We start from the raw sequence: 18,257 nt of genomic DNA on the forward strand, positions 1-18,257 counted from the left end.
CCATTATAACCAGAAATAAAAGGAAGCAAGACAACATGCTCTGTTTTTGCTCTGGAATATGTGTGCTTGCTTACTTATTTCTACTTTGTAGCACTTTTTCTTTCTTCCTGAACAAAATAATAATAAATATTCACTGTTCAAAAAAATGCTAGGTAGCATTTAAAATTCTCTGCATAACACTGACAGGTTCTGAGTTTAAGAAAAAGCAGAATGTTCTCTGAAGTGCTTGAGAATCATGAATTAATGATGTTGTTTATACCATCACTACAGGAAATCCAATAGATCCTGGGTAAAAAACAAAACTCTACTACAAGAGGGAAGATAACTGACATCCCAGAGGAGTACAGAAAATTAAAAACTTTGCAGAAGCAATTGACAATGTCTTTTGAAACAAAAACGTTGATCTGAGTCTGGCTTATTTCATTCAATACATTGTCCGCCAAGTGAGTCTATTTTCCTGCAAATGGATTGAGTTAATACTAATTAATTTTTTAAAGAAGAAATAAAACAGATGGTAAATAAATAAATAAATACTTCAATGTTGACTTTCTTGCTGTTGAGCCACAATACAGTCACAAATCTGAAACACTAGAAACAAGACAGAAATCAAAATAACTTCGAGAAATGTCCCTCACTTATTAGTAGCGATGTACCTTATACTAGTCTTTGCCAAAATTATGATTGAAGTTTGTGTCAGATTCCTGGACTCAGATTCTATTGCTGTCTCTGATTAGTCCATAACCTTAAACAAATTGCTTTTTCCTTAACCTCTTGTACCCCTTGCTAGCAGAAGAGGAAATGCGACACGGTCCTTGGGAAGCATTCGGGTGTGATGTGCCTGGTAATCTTGTGTGAGTTCATCAGATCTTAGCTTCCCACCTCCACTGAGGTGCCTCGCCATGAGAAGATTCTGTAATTCAAGTATTATAATTCCTTCAGTGGGCATCACATCCCAACAAAGATGACTGAGAGATTCTAATTGTAAAAGGTTAAGCTGATTTCTTTGCATGTTGATTAGTTTGATAGCCAAAAGCAAAATGCTCTCAAACTTTCTGTGATTTGTTCCAGCTGCAAAAGTGAATTTAGAAGCTCCTCTTGTCTCACCACTGAAATGCTAGGGTCAAAGATTTTGTAATGAACATTCAATCATGGACAAGTTGCTTCCCTTTTCTGGGTATCCAATGATGGAGACACACATTCACACCATTTACAGCATTTGCTCATAGTTACATCCACTACAGTAGTAACCCTTCATGGTCAAAGATGTAGCATTTCAAACCATTTCCCTTTCAGTGGATAACATCCCTAGTTTCCAACATTCAAGACAAGTTCCTTCAATCTCTCGTTATGTACCCTATTAGTTTTTATGTAAGATGGTTTGAAAAGGCTTTTATATGTTTTTAAATATCTAGGTTCAGTTCTCCTAATTCACATTCCTTTAGCTCTGTGGACATGCTTTCCATGTCTGAAGTATACCAAGCTCTCTTGCACATTCAGAGATTCTGCACAAATACTTCTACTTGTAAATTTTTCCTAGTATTTCTCAAATAGTCCATAAATATGATTCTTTACTGTTGGGAATCTCCGCTTAATTATCTCATCTTCCAAAAGGCCTTCTTCATAGCACTGTTTCCCAACTAAATTTGTCCTCAGAGCAGTTAGTGTTGGTAGAACACAAGCAACTTCATTAAATTTCAAACTCAACACAAGTCAATAATTAGCAATGCCTTATAGTTGCAATGAAAGATTATTTGATGTTTCCTATCCCTGACTCAAAATTTTTCCTTTGTCTTGTCACCTTTTTACAGAAGATGTATAGAATCTCAGGCCTGTCCATTTCTTTCAGTCATCCCTTTTCTATGAAGGCTGCTGTGGGCATGTACAGTAAGTCTTCTGTCCTGTCCATTTGACTTTTATCAGTTTAATTGATATGGTTCCAATCCCTGAACCTAAGAGAGTACGGAAAGAATTTATTTGTCCCCTTCCCTATGAATAATGCAATCTCTAACCCTTGGCAGGCCCTTCCTTTTATCTATGTGTTACACCCATTAGGTAGAAAGTCAAAGTCCCAATGTTTGTCCTGGATCACAAGAAGCGTGTACCAGAGATTGTAGACTGCTTTAGTCAACCTTCATTTGATCTTGCTATGTTCAAAATAACATCACTCAGATCCACTTCATGCTAAAAATTTAAATATGAATGTGTTTCTACCACAAATTTACACAGTGGAAGGACAGGGTTGTCTTCCTGTGGCTCTTGACTTTTGCAACTGGCATGTAAGACCCTGAACAACAAGATTTTCTAGTAGTAGTCCAGTGTCATGGTCCCGTGTTCGGGATGTTGTGAAGCAGTTACAATGGCAGTACTGATCTTTCAGGCTGCTCATGTCCAGCATAGCTCTGAATGCAGCCAAGCAGACTTCCCAAGGGAAGAGTTCTGCCTCATTGCAGAAATCAATTCGAAGGACCCTCAGAAATGTTCCTTCAGTTCCTCTGATAATTGTGGTAAGTTACCAATTTCCATGCAAAACTCCCTCCCACTGTACAACATATGCAAGAACCTGCATGTGTGGCTTGGAGTCTGGGCTCATGTCTGCAGTGCTGGACTCCCTGAGATTCACACAAGAGAACTAGACGAAGTCCCTAGCTTGTACTTTGGATTGACCTCACCCCAACTGTTTCAAACTAGTAGATGAGAGATTTCTCTCTGTGTGCGTTACAAATAATTCACGAAAAAACAGTAACGTGTATAAAAACCAACACTGCATCTTGTATTGAACCCTGACCGATACAGTAAGGAATCCACTGACTACAAATTTGATTCCAAGTCTGGTTTTGGAATCTTGTCTTTTTCACTAGATCATGATATATTTTATTTTTAATCAAATAAAATTAAAATTTTTAATTTTCATAATATATGGGAAAACCTATTCGGAAAATGGCTTACAATATAGGCACCTGAAACAAAAGTGACGGGATTTTTCATGTTTCACAGTGGTAGAGTTTAAATCTCACTCTCTCCCTTTCCCTTTACCCCATGTAGGGTTGAATGGTTAATAAAGCCTAGGCCTCCCTCTTTACAGTTCACTAGGATACTGAAACCACTTGCAAGAACCTTACCCCAGCAGCATCCATCAAATCACTGTAGAAATGCCAAGACAATTTCACTTCCTTGATCTCCAAAGCCATCTTAGACAGTTGGGGGCCCTAATACCCTCTCCCCAGAAACCTTCATTGTATGTAACAAATTTGTTCATATTCTCTTGTTGTGCAGGTAGCATCATCAGCACTGACACGATGCCAGTGTAGAGAAGGTGCAACCATGATTACAGATGGGTATTGGGACAGTCGTAGAGACAATGTAAGTAGGAAAAGAAAAGGTGAGAATGCTTGATCTCAATGAAGATAAATCTGGCCTAGATAAAACTGCTTGAGACAAAACAGCTTTATATGAAAAACACCCACTTAGAAATTTATGTGAAATGTTTATGCATTAAAATATTTTATGTGAAATTCAGTAATGATTAATTCTAATGGTTTCAATAGAAATGTAGTCATATTCCACATTCAAGCACTCAGGAATAGCCATTGTGTCAGACTAGCATTTATACACAGCCAATATTGGTTATTAAATGTTCTAACTGCTAAATGACTAAGAATTTAATACTCCAACCTTAAAGTTCATTGACTATTGAACTTCTGCTAACTGTTCATTATAAATGACTACAATTGATTTCATTGAATACCGTTTAGTTAAGAAGTTGGTAAATCTGATAGCTTAAACGGGAGCATAAATATGACAGGAAACCCAGCATATCATTGTAGTTTTGAAAGACAATAGTCCCTCCCCATTTGAAAGCTATTTATATTTCAACAAAATGAAACAAATACAAAAGTTTAGTCTCACATAGACTATTTGAAACCTTGATCTTTAATGCCTTAAATCCAAAACAGGAAATGATTCATAGAAATTATGAATCCAATAGCCTATGAATAAAAACACCAATGGTGCGTGGGGACTGCAAATAATAACAATCAATGAGTATTTTGCCCTTAAAACATTTCTCTAAGACCTATGATGTGAAGGTAATATATTGAGCTAGAAAGCATGTTGGGAATCTCTTAATATAATATCCATTAGATAAATCAATTTCCTAGTCAGAGAATTTGCTTATATATACTCAGCCTTATATATACTTAGCCTAATAATATATTTCCTGCTTACCTATGTGTCTCCATTGTTTAAGGGGGGAAAATATTTAAGACTTTTTAAACTATATATCAACCTAAAATTACTCTAAACACAAATTTTCAAAAACTATTTATTTTTATTGGAAAGGCATGTATACAGAGAAAAAAAGAGACAGAAACATCTTTTGTCCACCACTGGTTCACTCCCCAAGTGGCTGAAATGGCCAGAGCTGAGCTGATCTGAAGCCAGGAGCCAGGAGCTTCTTCCAGGTCTCCCATGTGGGTTCAGGGTCCTACAGTCAGGGAACTCAATGGCAAGTGAAGCAGCCAGGATTAGAACTGGCACCCATATGGGATCCCGGTACATGCAAGGTGAGGACTTTAGCCACTAGGCTACGACACAGGACCTCCAGATTTATTTTTTAAATGTATATTGGTTTAATCATCTGACTCTGAATTAAATCTTCAGCTTTAGAGAAATTCATCAATCTTTGTACTAGAGAATAGAGGAAATTTGAACACTGAGCTTACTGGACCATTACAAAGTTGAAACAAAAATAAGTACAGCAAAAATCCCTGTACTTCAGAAGAGCAGAGGTAAGTATTTGCCAAAATTAACAACAAAATCTGAAAATAATCTTCCAACCCTTCTCTCTCTGCTCTGCCCATTGTTGGGCGTTTCCAGGACTATCGCCGCATTATCACATCATTCTGGCTCTTCCACCCATAAAAGGCCCCATTAAAAACAAGAAATATACCTAATGATGCTCATCAGGCTTGATGTAGCTGTTTAAATTCCAAAGTCTTACTGCTAACTGTTGACTTTTGCTAATGCTGTTGTCTGAGAGGTGAGGCTGTTGGAAGGACACACCCTCGCAGGTGGCTCTTCTGACAAGTTTAATTACTTAAATTCAAGTTCCATGTGGGTTCACAAGATGGCAGGCCACGCTATTTGAACATCTTCCTCAGCCACACTGCACAGCCTACCAATTGCTTGATCCTAAAAACTCAAACGTGTAAGTTAAACTAAACCTTTTCTTTCCAAAGAAATTCCTTTCAAGTAGTTCAAAGTAACAAAAAACAGATAAGTACAGTTCTCAACCTGTTTGTCACTGCGCAATATGAATTATATATTTTCAAAGACTAAGGGAAAATCTTGCATGAAAACAAATCTTTAAAATGTTTTAATGATTATACTGCTTTTACTTAAGCAATAGTTGTATACGCTATGCAGATGAAACCTTAACACTTTAGGTGCAATTTAAACGACATACATGATCAGTTATTATTCTTAGAGGGAAATAGAAAATGAGAGGAAATTCAAGGTCAACATTTATCACAGTGTGTGATAATCATGCTGTAAACTGCCATCAATATATAAGCATTTCAATGTACACATGTTATTGGTAAGAAAGATATGCAGACATTGACCAGTTTTAAATTTTAAAACCTTGTTATGTTTTCAAAAATTAAACTTGTGTTAATAAGAGGGTAAAGCTGAAAACTTAAAAAAAACTTTGTTATTGACCTTTAGCATGCAAATTATAAGGTGAGATTTGCATGCACTGTTATGCATGTGTAAAAACAAATCAAATATTTTCTTGTCCTGCTGAGTCTTCTGCATTCCTGATTGAGAACCACCTAAGTCTATTTATTGGCTCATAGTACACATTTTAAATTATGCATTGATCATTTTTAGAAGAGAAAAACTAGGCTATACACTGACTTGCTGCAAACCATAACATTCTTAGGGCAAAAGGAACCTGAGAAATACTGGGCTTTGACCCTCCTATTGTAAACAGAGCCATCCTAGGTAGAGCCAGTGAAGCATTGGGGTATTCACATGGGAAGCTTGCTGGGTCAAGTCTTGCTGCAACAGTTGGGAGGAGTCGGGGGTCTAACAGTCAGAAGCGGCCTGGAAACCAGTCTCGCTGAGCTCTCAGACGATGAGGGTATAACTGTCCTCCGTGTGTGTGCAGGTCACTTTTACACCTCCCCTTCTCACTCTCCAGCATCAGTTTTTGTTAAGTACAGTGTTCTTCACGCTTCTAAATTAAGCTCTGGTTCTGTGCTGTGAGAGGTAACATGCAGTGTAACCATTTAAAGCATCCACTGCAGAGCTAAGCAGCCTGGGTTTAAATCACAGCTTTGTCATTTCCTAGGAGTGGACCGTGGTCATTCATTTAACTTCCCTGGGTCTTAGTTTCCTTATCTGTAAAATGATGACAAGAACAGCACTTTCCTCATGGTAATGTGAAGATCAATAATGTTCTGAAACACTCTAATACATGTGGATTTTTAAAAATATTCTCATGCTATCTAAAGCTTAATAATTTCAGAGTTACCTTAAGATTCAGACAGGAGTTAGACATTTGGCATAGTGGTTAACACACAAGTCAAAGTTCCATTCCAAATTCTAGCCTTCTGCTAATGCAGAATCCAGGTTGTAGCCAGTATTGGCTCAAGTATTTGGGTTCCTGCCACCCATGTTAGAGAGCCAGATTGAGTTCCCAGTCCCACTTTTTGCCCAGCTCCAACCTGTATGTGGTATTGGTTTGTTGGGTAAATCAGCAGCTAGGAATTCCTCTCTGTTTTTCAAACAAGCAAAATTCCAAACATAGAAGAAGCAGGCAAGGATATCTAATCTATGAGTTATGAGAATTTTTAGGGACAGTGGATCCCAGAAGCTTGGTGATCAAGAATATAAAATACAGAGAAATTATTCCCTTTAGAACAAAAATATAATATGAAAAAAAAGGTTTAAGGCAGGTAAGAAGTCAAGAGCCACTCCTTCCACTGGTTTTAAAGTTATGGAATGTTGACAGGGAGTTCAGGATTCAGAAGTTAGATGGACAATCAGTTCCTAGACTCAACAGAATAATAACTCACCCCAAAAAGTACACATCTTAATCCCCAAACTTGTGAATGCGTTACATTAACAGGAAAAATGTGACATGGGATCTGAAGTTGAGGACATTATGTTGAGTGAATTACATAGGTATTCCAAAATGCAATCCTAAGTGTTCTTTGAAGAGATGCTTGGGAAGCTGAAAGAAGGTAGCCACAGACCAGGGAATGCGGACAGTTTTTAGGAACTAGAAATGAACAGGAATCATATACCCTTAAAACTAAAGAAAAGAACATAGTGGTCAATTTGCCCTTTTTTCCCCATCAGGCAACGTGTTAGAATTCTAGTATACTGAGCTAACATTATAAATTTTGGGTTTAAACCAGTAAATAATCACAGCAGCAACAGGAATTGATAAAGTCATTTGTTGTTAGCATGCCCTGAAGATTTTTGTTCCAAAGCATCATCACTGGATGTGGCTACACTGAAGAGGCAAGAAAAAACACACCCTTAACTTGGGGTGGATCTGAAATCAGCTCATCTAACCCATGTTTTACACATCTCCTGTTATTTCATTGTTCTAACAGTTTAAGAAAAGATTTGACCTCACAAGACCTGTTTGAAACTTACTTTTATGAATATTATCTGTTGGGCAAATAAACACTTTTCAAGTCACAATAATTAACATCTCTTGAGAGGTTCCTATGTAAAACAAACACTGCGTTTCCTTCACAACATGAATTTTCATGTGTTCTTTTCAATTACAGGTCAACTTTTCACTTCCATTGTCCCCCTTAACAGGTAACTTTAAGTCACTTTCATAAAAGACCTGCATCCTATCAATGAAAAACTTGAACTCAAGGGATCTCTCTTGACTCCACAGTCATTAAAGCCAAGATGAATAGATTGTCTTTAAGTAGAATCAAGAGTCTTTGATGGACAATCCAGATGGTGTTGTAGGGTATTCTAAAATGCATTAACATGTCCATATTCATCATGAGTCAATAGTTTGGTGAACAAAAATTAATCTCTTAACTGACTTCTCACCCAAATAGAGCAAGTTATTTGATATTGAGCATATGTTCCCTTACTTCCTTGCCCAGTTTGCCAATTGTGTGACCTACATAGCAGGGCAATGACCAGTAGCCACAGTCTCGTCTCTATTGGAGCACTTTCTGCCTCATGCTTCACCAAGACCTGAAACTTGTGGTTTGTCAAGTACAAAATACAGAGAGTAAAGGTGTAAGTGACAGTGGATACACCATTAACTCTGGGAAATGCAGAAACCTCCATCTCGGCAGTGGAAATTCAGCATGTTTGCCTTGTAACATTGAGAATGTCAGTTGTGGCAACTTTTTGCAATTAAATCCAATAACCATTAATTGAGACCTTACTATGGGCAAAGAATAATTATAATTAAATCACACATGGAATTAAGAAGACTGTGATATTGTGTTGATGATAGATACTAGAGAATTAACCAAATTAGAAGGGAAAACCTTAAAAAAAATTCTGTGAGGACATAGGAGTAATACTAATTATAGTAATTTATGGGAACTGCTTATCACTAATTCTTAATTATTATGCAGCATGATCATGATTATGCATGCAATTAAATGTGCATGCAAGGGACTTCCGTGTATGTGGTATTAGATTAGATTATAACAATGAAATATAAACATGTATGCTCAGTCTTCATAATGGGTTACTCGAGCAGTAATTTGTCATCTGTTCACAATTTTTAAAAATTATTGAAAAATGTTTAGCCCATGAATATTATGGTCTGGTTCCTTCCTACTAGGAAAATCATAAATTGATCAATGCACCTGATATTTCTAAATAAAGTCTTTTATCATTGCCAGAGGGAATTATAGTGTGTTTTCCCTCATGTTTTCATATAAATAATTTCCATTTTCATTTCCTATTTTCCTATTCCAGAATAAATACAACTCTCAGAGGCATGTTATCTTGACAGTCTGCAGAAAAGATGTGATGGATAGAAGAAATCAGACAGGTTCTGTACAGAAAAATAATCTAGCCAGCCAATTGTAAATTAGTTGTCAACCAGTTAATCAAGATAACGATGTCCAATTACTTAGAAATCAGTTAAAACAACAGAATAAGATGGTGCTGGTACTCATGTATTTAAATCATGCAGAAGCTAACTTTTGTAGCCCACCACAAAAACACATTAAGAACTTTTGTTATACAAGTATCTGAAAATAAAGACTAAACCCAATGGTACAAGACTGAATGCTGCCTCAATTTATTCATTATTTCAACCAAAAATGTTATACATCAGTTGAGTGGTAAGCACTACGCTACACACTGGGAACATAAAAATCTATACATACTAGTGGGCATTTCTGTGAGGTTTACGAAAATGTGATAATAATCCTGTTTGAATTTCTTTCATACACATGGCATTTAAAAGTGAAGAAGAAATCAACATGAACACTTAATTTTTGAAGAATGTAAAAGATATTGAGATTGGACCAATTAAAAACTATGCAGGCTGGGGATGCAGTGTGGTGCTTAAGACACCATTGGAGATGAACTCATCCCATTTCAGAGCTGATTCAAGTCAATACTCCTTTTCAATCCCAAGCTATACTAATGTCACCTTGAAAGGATGAAGTGATGGATCAAGTGGCTGGAACCCCATCACCCATGGGAGAGTCTCAGTTTAAGTTCCAGGATTACAGCTTCAACCTGGCCCAGTCCTAGCAGTTTTAGGCATTCGGGGTGTGAATTATGTAAATCATAAAGTAGATGATCTTTCCTTGTCTGTCTCTCTTCCTTTCAAATAATTCAAAATTATTAAATAACCTCTTAAAAAACAGGTTTATGCATGCCCCATTTCCTTCACTACACTACTTCCTACTACATTACACTACTTCATCTCCAGGTCCACCTTCCAAAGACTGAGCTGCTGCATAAACCTTCGCTGCCATCAGCTCTCTTTTTCATGTATCCAACTGCATTAACAGCACCAATGAAGTCTCTGCAACACAAATTACAAGGATGCAAAATAATGTAAACTTTATCTGAATTTTAGGAGCTAGCTCTTCTGAAACTGTAATTCCCCCTAATCATTCTCTTGCTCTGTATTATCAAACTCATCTCTAATAGGTAGGCAATTCTACCCACCAAACTTTTGATTCATTAAATGGGATAATGAAAATGAGCCTTCTTAATTGTAATCTCCACTCCAATGCTGTTTTTCAGTGGAATCCAAACCCAAGATGATTTATCCCTATGCCCCTGACTTATCCAGGTCTTTCCTTCAGCTGGTACTGCCTTTAGGATTTTCAGGACCTAAGTGTCATCCTGTCTTCCAAGCACTGCTCCATATACCCTCCTAATGAAAAATGAAAACTGGTTTCACATTTGGAGAGGGAGTGGATTCTTTCATGAAACCCACTTCCATGAAAGCCATTTCTCCCATTCAGACACCAAACATAGGCAGAAATCAGTCTATTTAACAAGAATTCATGCAGTGTGGTAGCACATTCACCAACATTTGGCTGATAATGGATGTTCTACCATTTCTCAACACGTTTTCTCATTTCAAGTTTAGAACACCAATATTTGTGGACTCACTGGGTATAATGATACAGTTTTTGCCATGTACAGTGTACCCCTTTGAAGTAGCCAAAGCTCTAGCTAAAATGCTACAATCCAGAGTGTGAGCCCAAGCCCAGGGCAGCATCAATATTTTTAGTTACATGAGACACCTTCCTATTAAAATATACTCTCATTTTTATCATTATTTTCTGAATTCATCTAATTTATCCAGTCATGCATCAACTTCTCTCCCATTCATTTCCTCTATGGCTACTGGCAGTAACTTCATATCTATCAAGGAGCACTAAAGTGTCAATCTCACAGACTCTTACCTTCCAGACTCTTGGAATGTTATTGACACTAGATTGGTCATATCTTACATCTAGTCATTATTAGACAGATTTCTTTACCTCCAAGAAAGTGAAATATGGTCAGGCCTTCCATCTTTCATGTCCTCTACTCACTGAGTTGTGTATATTCATCTTCCTTATCATTTAGACTTGAGCTCCTTTCCAAATTCTCTTGTCTTCCCACCTGGCATTGGTGAATTACTCCTTTCATTGTCTTGGTACTCACTAGGAGCACATACTACTTTTGCTTATTGTGTCATATTTCCAAACTCAAAATAGACTTCAGTACCTATTCTACCTTCATGTATTCATATATTAGTAGAGAGCATTTCATAGCCTATCTTGTTGAGTCTACTCCCTTACATCCTTCAAAAGATCTTCAGCTCTATGACTCAGCAACACATTTTCCTATTACCTGTTAACAAGAAGACACACTGAAAAGCTGGCATCTCTACTCCTGCAAGGATTAAAGGGATACTATTCTGCACAGATACAGTCTAATGTATAATAAATTATCAAGTAACATAAATGGCATAAGCCAGTGTCTTGTGGTATTAATAAATATCTGTTCTTTTATTCTGATGCAGGAATGAACCCAAGACAAGTATAAAATATGCTCCTACTGTTAGATACTTCTGATAAATCAGATACTGACTCACCTGGCATGGCTGGAAGATTCAGAATGTTGCTGTAACAATCATCAAACACGCAGGCATGCACAAGAGCAGACTGAGACTAGAAGAGTTTGGGGGTGTCTACAAAAGTAAATCTTGTAAATACAAGTTTGCTGGGAAATGCCAAGGACTTAGTTTCTTCATTCTCTGTTCTCATTTTGCACACCTATATTCTTTAAACTAAATTATCAAATGTAAATTAAAGTATTAAATTAAATTAAATTGTTAAAGAGATTTATAATCATTGCATTATCCAGAAGCTTTTAACAATCATTATTATACCATCATAATAAATCTGCATCTACCATCTTCTCCCCACACCACCTTCAAATGACACTCCATGGGATCAATAGGCTTTTCTCTGACACACAAAAGTAGTATCTTTGTCTTTCGGACTAGAATATTTGTTTAGTTTGATCTTAATTCCTTTTAAAGAATTTAGATGCCCGCATCTTTCTTTTTTCCTCTCTGAGAGTTTCTGTAATTACACAGGGTTTTTCTTAACCACTTTTTGGCTCTATGTTAGAATTCTCAATCATCATAAATAGTGAATATCCAGTCTAGTTATTGTGGGAATAAACTTCCAACCATTTCTCATTGGAAATGCAAACAAGAAGCAATGTTACTGTGGGCATCAGATCCCTGGCTGGCATAAAGATGTGCAGGGAATAGGATTTACTCTAATCATACTGTAGGCCAGTTTGGGGTAAAAAAATAAAAAAAAAAAACAGCTGAAATACAAAAGGCCCCAAATAAGGAAAAAAATAAAACCTTAGAAGCAGAAACAGCAACAAAAGAAAATTCCATCTGAACACTTCAGGATGTCTCTTTATATTGTGATAAGTCACATTGAGTGATGCATGGGATGGAACTTAATTGAACATTTTAAGGTGATATTGAAGGTGGCACTTCAGAGCTCTTTTTTGGAACGATCACAGTGTCAGGTCCACAATGAAAATGGCTGTAAAACCCAAGGCAATTTTATTATAATGACATTATAATGACCTAAAGGTCATTGTAGTGATATACCCTCGAACCGTCTTCGATATTGCCATCCAGCTCTTGTTCTAATTTTGCATCATTCAAGAACTTGTGGTTCTGCTACAAAGTCACGAGTGTAGGGCCTTGGTGGTGTATCAGAGGCAGCTTGGGCTATTGTACAAGAAAGGAGTCTTGGATGGCACAAAGAAAGGCACCTCCATCCAGGTGGGGCCAAGCAGGGCTGTCCTGCAGCGTGTGAACTGCAAGTCAGCAGGCTCCATCAAGGCTGGAGCTGTCAATCAGAAGTTGACGGTGGCACACACGTTACAAGAGCTGCCAGTACTCGGCTCCTGTCTGCCGTTAGCACTACCTATCTTCTCATATCAGTGTGGATCAGCTAATGACAGCTTCTCCAAATAGTTTCCATTTTATGAACTGTTTTGGTTCACTATTCTGAATTTTAAAAAATAAAATACATTCATTTCTATTCCGTTAATTTAAATATAAACAGGTTAAGCAGTGAAGTGTCAAAGATGAAGCCAGACTGGTTGCAGCCTTGAACAAGTGATTAATTCACTACCACATTATTGAGTAGATCAAATCCGGGTATGAAGAACAGTCCCATGGATACACATTCATGAATAATTACATTTGATGCTTTCTAATTCAGAACTACACTAGATAAATCCAATTAGTCACAATAATCATGAATATCCTCAAAATAGTTAAACGACAGTGACATTTCAAATCTACACATGAAGATACAGTATGAAATTTGTACATCTGCCAGCCACAAAATTAAAGTATAGAATGATCTCAATTCTTTGAAACTGATTATTTTTCTATCCACTCTTTAGGCTTAAAAGCTAAAAGTTCATGTTTTCTTAATATTTTCTCAACTTTTAATATCTATCTAGAGGAAAGCAATACCTGATAAAAATCATATATATATATTCTTATTTTTATTTTTCTAAGGAAACAAACATGACAAGTTTTAATAGCCTAGTGAAAAAGGGAAATAAATGCCAGCTCAGAAAATATGGACTCCTCAGTAATATCTGCAATAAGCTCTAATGCCTATGAGTCTCATTGAGCCAGTGAATAATTTTTGGGTTTACTGAAAAGCAAGGGATCTACATGATAATGATGTGCTACCAGTCACTTTGAGATATAACAGGGCAAGAAAAAACACAAATGACCTGAACTATGTCAAGAGAAATTTCGTAAGAAAAAATTTGAAATGATTCCAATGAAAGTTCTATGTAGCAATTACAGTAGTAAAATGAGGCAGACCATCTCTCCAAATAATCCAAAGAAAAATAATTTTTATTCATTGTAACCTGAAAATTAAAGTCATTGTCAATCAAATTATACTTTTGCTAATAATTTGTAAAGGTATAAAAATAAAATTTCTAAATTTATTGTAAAAATGAGAAATATTTGCAAGTCAGATAGTATGTGAGCTTGTTAAAGAGTTCGTGGAAAATCCACGTTATGAAAAACCATAGCATGGATCTCAAAACATTTCACATCAAAATATAAACACCCTATAATTTCCTTTTTCCAAGAAGTTTTTGATATGCTCACATATATACACATCATGAGCCACCAAAACCCAATGAAACTAAGTGCAAATGTTAGACTCTGCAAGCAAATGTATTTTTTGATCATGAATTTGAATTCATTTGGCCAAACATTGCACCGATAACGTAACTATTGGACCAGCATAAAATGTGGGCTTCAAGTTGTGGCCGAAGCACAAGAAAGAATCCAAACAGAACCATACCAATTACCTTCATCAGAGGATGAGTAAAACACAGGAAGATTACTGCATATCCGGATAAGCCAAGCACAGAGAAACATCTAGAAACAAAACCAACTTAAAGAAGTGCACGGCCCAGGTTCCTTTGCCTCTTTCCAGATAATGCTGAAGAACAAAAGTAGTAAAGCTAATTTATTTAGTTATTTAATCCCAGTTAAAGATTACCGGTAAAACCCAGAGAACAAAACTCAACACTCATAATGGATCAGCACCGTTTCCAGTCCTGAGTACTTCCTTGCATATACAGAGCACTCAATGACCTCACACCTCTTCTTCCGTATATTCAGCCTCTCCTCCCCAAGTGAGGTGACTTATTTGATTAGGGAGTTTTTGAAGAATGAATGTTCAACCCAACTGTCTCCTTCTGTCCTGAGAATGAGTTGACCACAAGAAACAGCTTCCCTGAACTTCTTCAAACAGAAATAAGCAAAGGGTACTGTTATTATAATGCAACAAACCTAAAAATTGATATTTTATAAGGAAAATTTAGATATATAATATATATTTACATTGAGATAATGCAAATGGAGACACAGTCACGGTGTACTTCAACCAAAAGCTCATCAAAGTATGAAACATGTTAAGTCACAATGTATAGATCAAAATTCAAAACTGAGAATATGATATCAAACCTTAAAATGTGATCGTGCCTAGAGTTAGAGATAAATTCATGGCTGAAAATTTCTGTATGTTGTGGAATAAAGAATAATCTAAGAACTTAAGGCAAGAGGCGACTAAAAGAAAGTCCAGCCAGAAACAAAGGATTAATGCAACTGCTTTGTAGAAATAAAAGAAGTGGGAAACTATATATAGTACAATCGGTGTGTTTATCCAAAGCTAGGTTCTTTGAAATGAAAAAAGAGAGATGAACCACAACAGCCCAAATTATGAAAAACAGAGATCTGCAACAAGAAAAGTAGGGACAATGAAGGATTTAAAACTATAAGGAGGCTTTTAAAACACATGTATACTAGATGTGCCTTTATTGGAGAATTGTTTATCTAATCCTCATTAGAAAATGTAAACAAAATGAAAGCAATCAAAATGTCCAGTGGGAAGGAATTCACCATATGATGTTGTTTATATAAAACCAAGTGACAGCTATTTAACAAACACATATAGATTTCATTTTATTTCTCCACATACCCTTTATCAATATTATACAGCAAGGCATTAATCTATCTTTGGGTGATATTGTTATCTATGAAATGCTACTCCTTGACCGGATGATTAAATAACAGGTGTTCATCTTTAATACTCAACATTTCAAACACTTACAGATGTCAGAAACAGAACAAGGTGAAAGAAAATTAAAAAGAAAAATCTCAGCTCTCATCTTACTGACTTGCTACTCTGTAAGAATACACTAATCAAATTACAACATAAATTGACTCTACCGGGCTCGGGAGGATATCTGCTGCATCATGTGGAACACACAACAAGTGCTGGTCAATAAACCTAGGAAACAGTAGATGCTCAACACACGTGAGTCCTGGCTTTTCTTTCTCTCCCTGTGGTCTCCAACCTACTATTACTCTTCCCACAAAACATAAGAATCCTCAAGGAATCCAGAAATCAAATATCTTACAGCTTTCTAAATCACTGAGAGAACAAAACTAGAAGCTTAGTCCCTGTTTTGCTTCTATAGCAAAACATCTGAGACTCGGTCATGTACAATAAATCAAAACTTGTTTGTTGTTGTTGTTGTTGTTGCTGTTGCTGTTGTTGTTTTTACTTCAAATGTTGAGAAGTCCAAGAACAGGGAGCTGGTTGAGGGTCTGGTCACTGTTAACAAGACAGTAGCTTGAAGCGCCTATCTTGTTCTCTGGAGGAGAATAAGCAGTAAGGCCAAGTGTCAAGGGAGCCAAAGGCTGCCCTTCTGGAAGGCTCCTGATCCCAGTCTTGAGGGAGGAGCCACCCCTTAAAGATCCCCTCCTCCTAACCTCCTCACACTGGCAACAGCAAAGATGCATGGAAGGGTGATAGACAAACCATGCCTCAGAGGATCTTCCATGGCTGTAACAGAATACTTCAGCCTGAGTCATCCGTAAAGAAGACACGATCATGCAGCCTTGCAGAGCTGGAGCCTGCAAGTCCAAATCAGCCACCACCATCTGCTTGGCTTCTCTACACGCTGCTCCATGAAGGACAGAAAAACACAAGGGCACATGGGTGTATGCAAAAGGAGCAGGAGGGACCAAGTCTCTGACCAAATGGTTTATCATATATTATATACGAAGGCTTCCTTTTCAGAATGATGTATCCAGACTACTCATTCATGGTGGCTATGATTCTTATTCTCTCACCTGCAACTGATCTAAATACAGAAACAAGTGCATTTTACTTCAACCCAAAATTAAAGGTGCTAGAAACTTGTATTGTGTCAGGTCTTCATCTTTCCTTATCTGTGAGATCATGATCTTATTATTAAAGCATCTCACTGTCCTCAACCATAAAATGAAAGTCCCCAACAAGATAACCTTTGGAGCCTGTCCATTTGCAAAATTAAATGCAAAAGAAATTCACAGTTTTCTTAGCACCATGCATCCTTAGCTGTACCTCATAAATAGTAATAATAGTGTTTCACAGAGTGTATGGCATGGAGTAAGGATTGTTTGCAAAATGCAATTGAAACAGATCACATTTTATGCCCTGCCATTTACTCAAGTAGTAAATAGCAAATAGGCAGTTGTGCCTACGTGTATTTGCAGATCTGTCAGGTGCTGGAAATAAGGCCAGTACATTATCCCTTTATAAACCAGGACACGCATTCATTCTCAAGGAGAGGCATTAAGTTTTTATTGAAAACGACAAACCACTGCAGTTGGGGTGAAACAGGGCAGTGAGAGAAGCAGCAGCTCCTTGGGTTACCACTTAACATATGCATACATTTTTTTAAGTGAGTGACCAGTTTGTCAGAGCCTTGTTTAACCATGTGTTGGAGTCAGAATTGCCATTTATTTCAATGATTTTAAAAACTGCCATTTTCTCATGGTATTTTATCGACTCATGTCAGGCTCCAACCCAAATTCATTCAGCAACTCTCCTTACGTGACTGTCTTCCTCCCGATTCTTTTCTTCAGTGTCTACTATATGACTTGACTTTACAAGCTTGGATGATGAGGATCATTCCAGGGTAAAGCACTACGTTCTGCTGTCCAGAGTAACTGTGATAATGTCCCTTCCAGACAGATATTTAGCCACCTTTTATATAGAACCTTGCTAAGGTCAGGGCTTCCTAAACTTAGAGAATTCTAGGATTTTGACTCTGACTCAGGAGTTCATCTATTCTGCCTAGACTTAGGAGTCCATGTTGTGCTATTAGTTCCTTCATATGGTCGTGCAGATGAAATTGTACAGTGAATTCATAACCTTTAGCTCTGAGCTTGACAAAAAAGCATTCACATTTTCAGTGATAATTATTCAACGCATACTTTAATATCACCTATCAATTTGCCATTAAGCCTCACCTTTCAAAAGTTGTATTCAATTATAGATTTCAAAGATTTCATGCAGTTTAGCATTTTATTTTCTTTCATAATTGAATTAAAATAATTAATATTCAGATAAAGAGTTTCATTTTTCATATGCTTAATATTCTATTTTAGCACTTTCAATTTTCTCATTTCAGGAGGAAAGACATTATGGCATTAAATAGTTCAATAATTGTACAAACACTACAATAGAAAGATATTAATACTGCCAAAATCAAAAAGGTGGCAGATAATCTAAGCCAAAGACAATATCAAATATTTGCTAACTGAAGAATGAAAGCAAATCCAGTATGAGATGAGGATCATTTCATGGGATGTTTTAGTTTTAGAC

This window comes from Ochotona princeps, chromosome 26, assembly GCF_030435755.1.
Source record: "Ochotona princeps isolate mOchPri1 chromosome 26, mOchPri1.hap1, whole genome shotgun sequence".
NCBI classification, from domain to species: Eukaryota; Metazoa; Chordata; class Mammalia; order Lagomorpha; family Ochotonidae; genus Ochotona; species Ochotona princeps.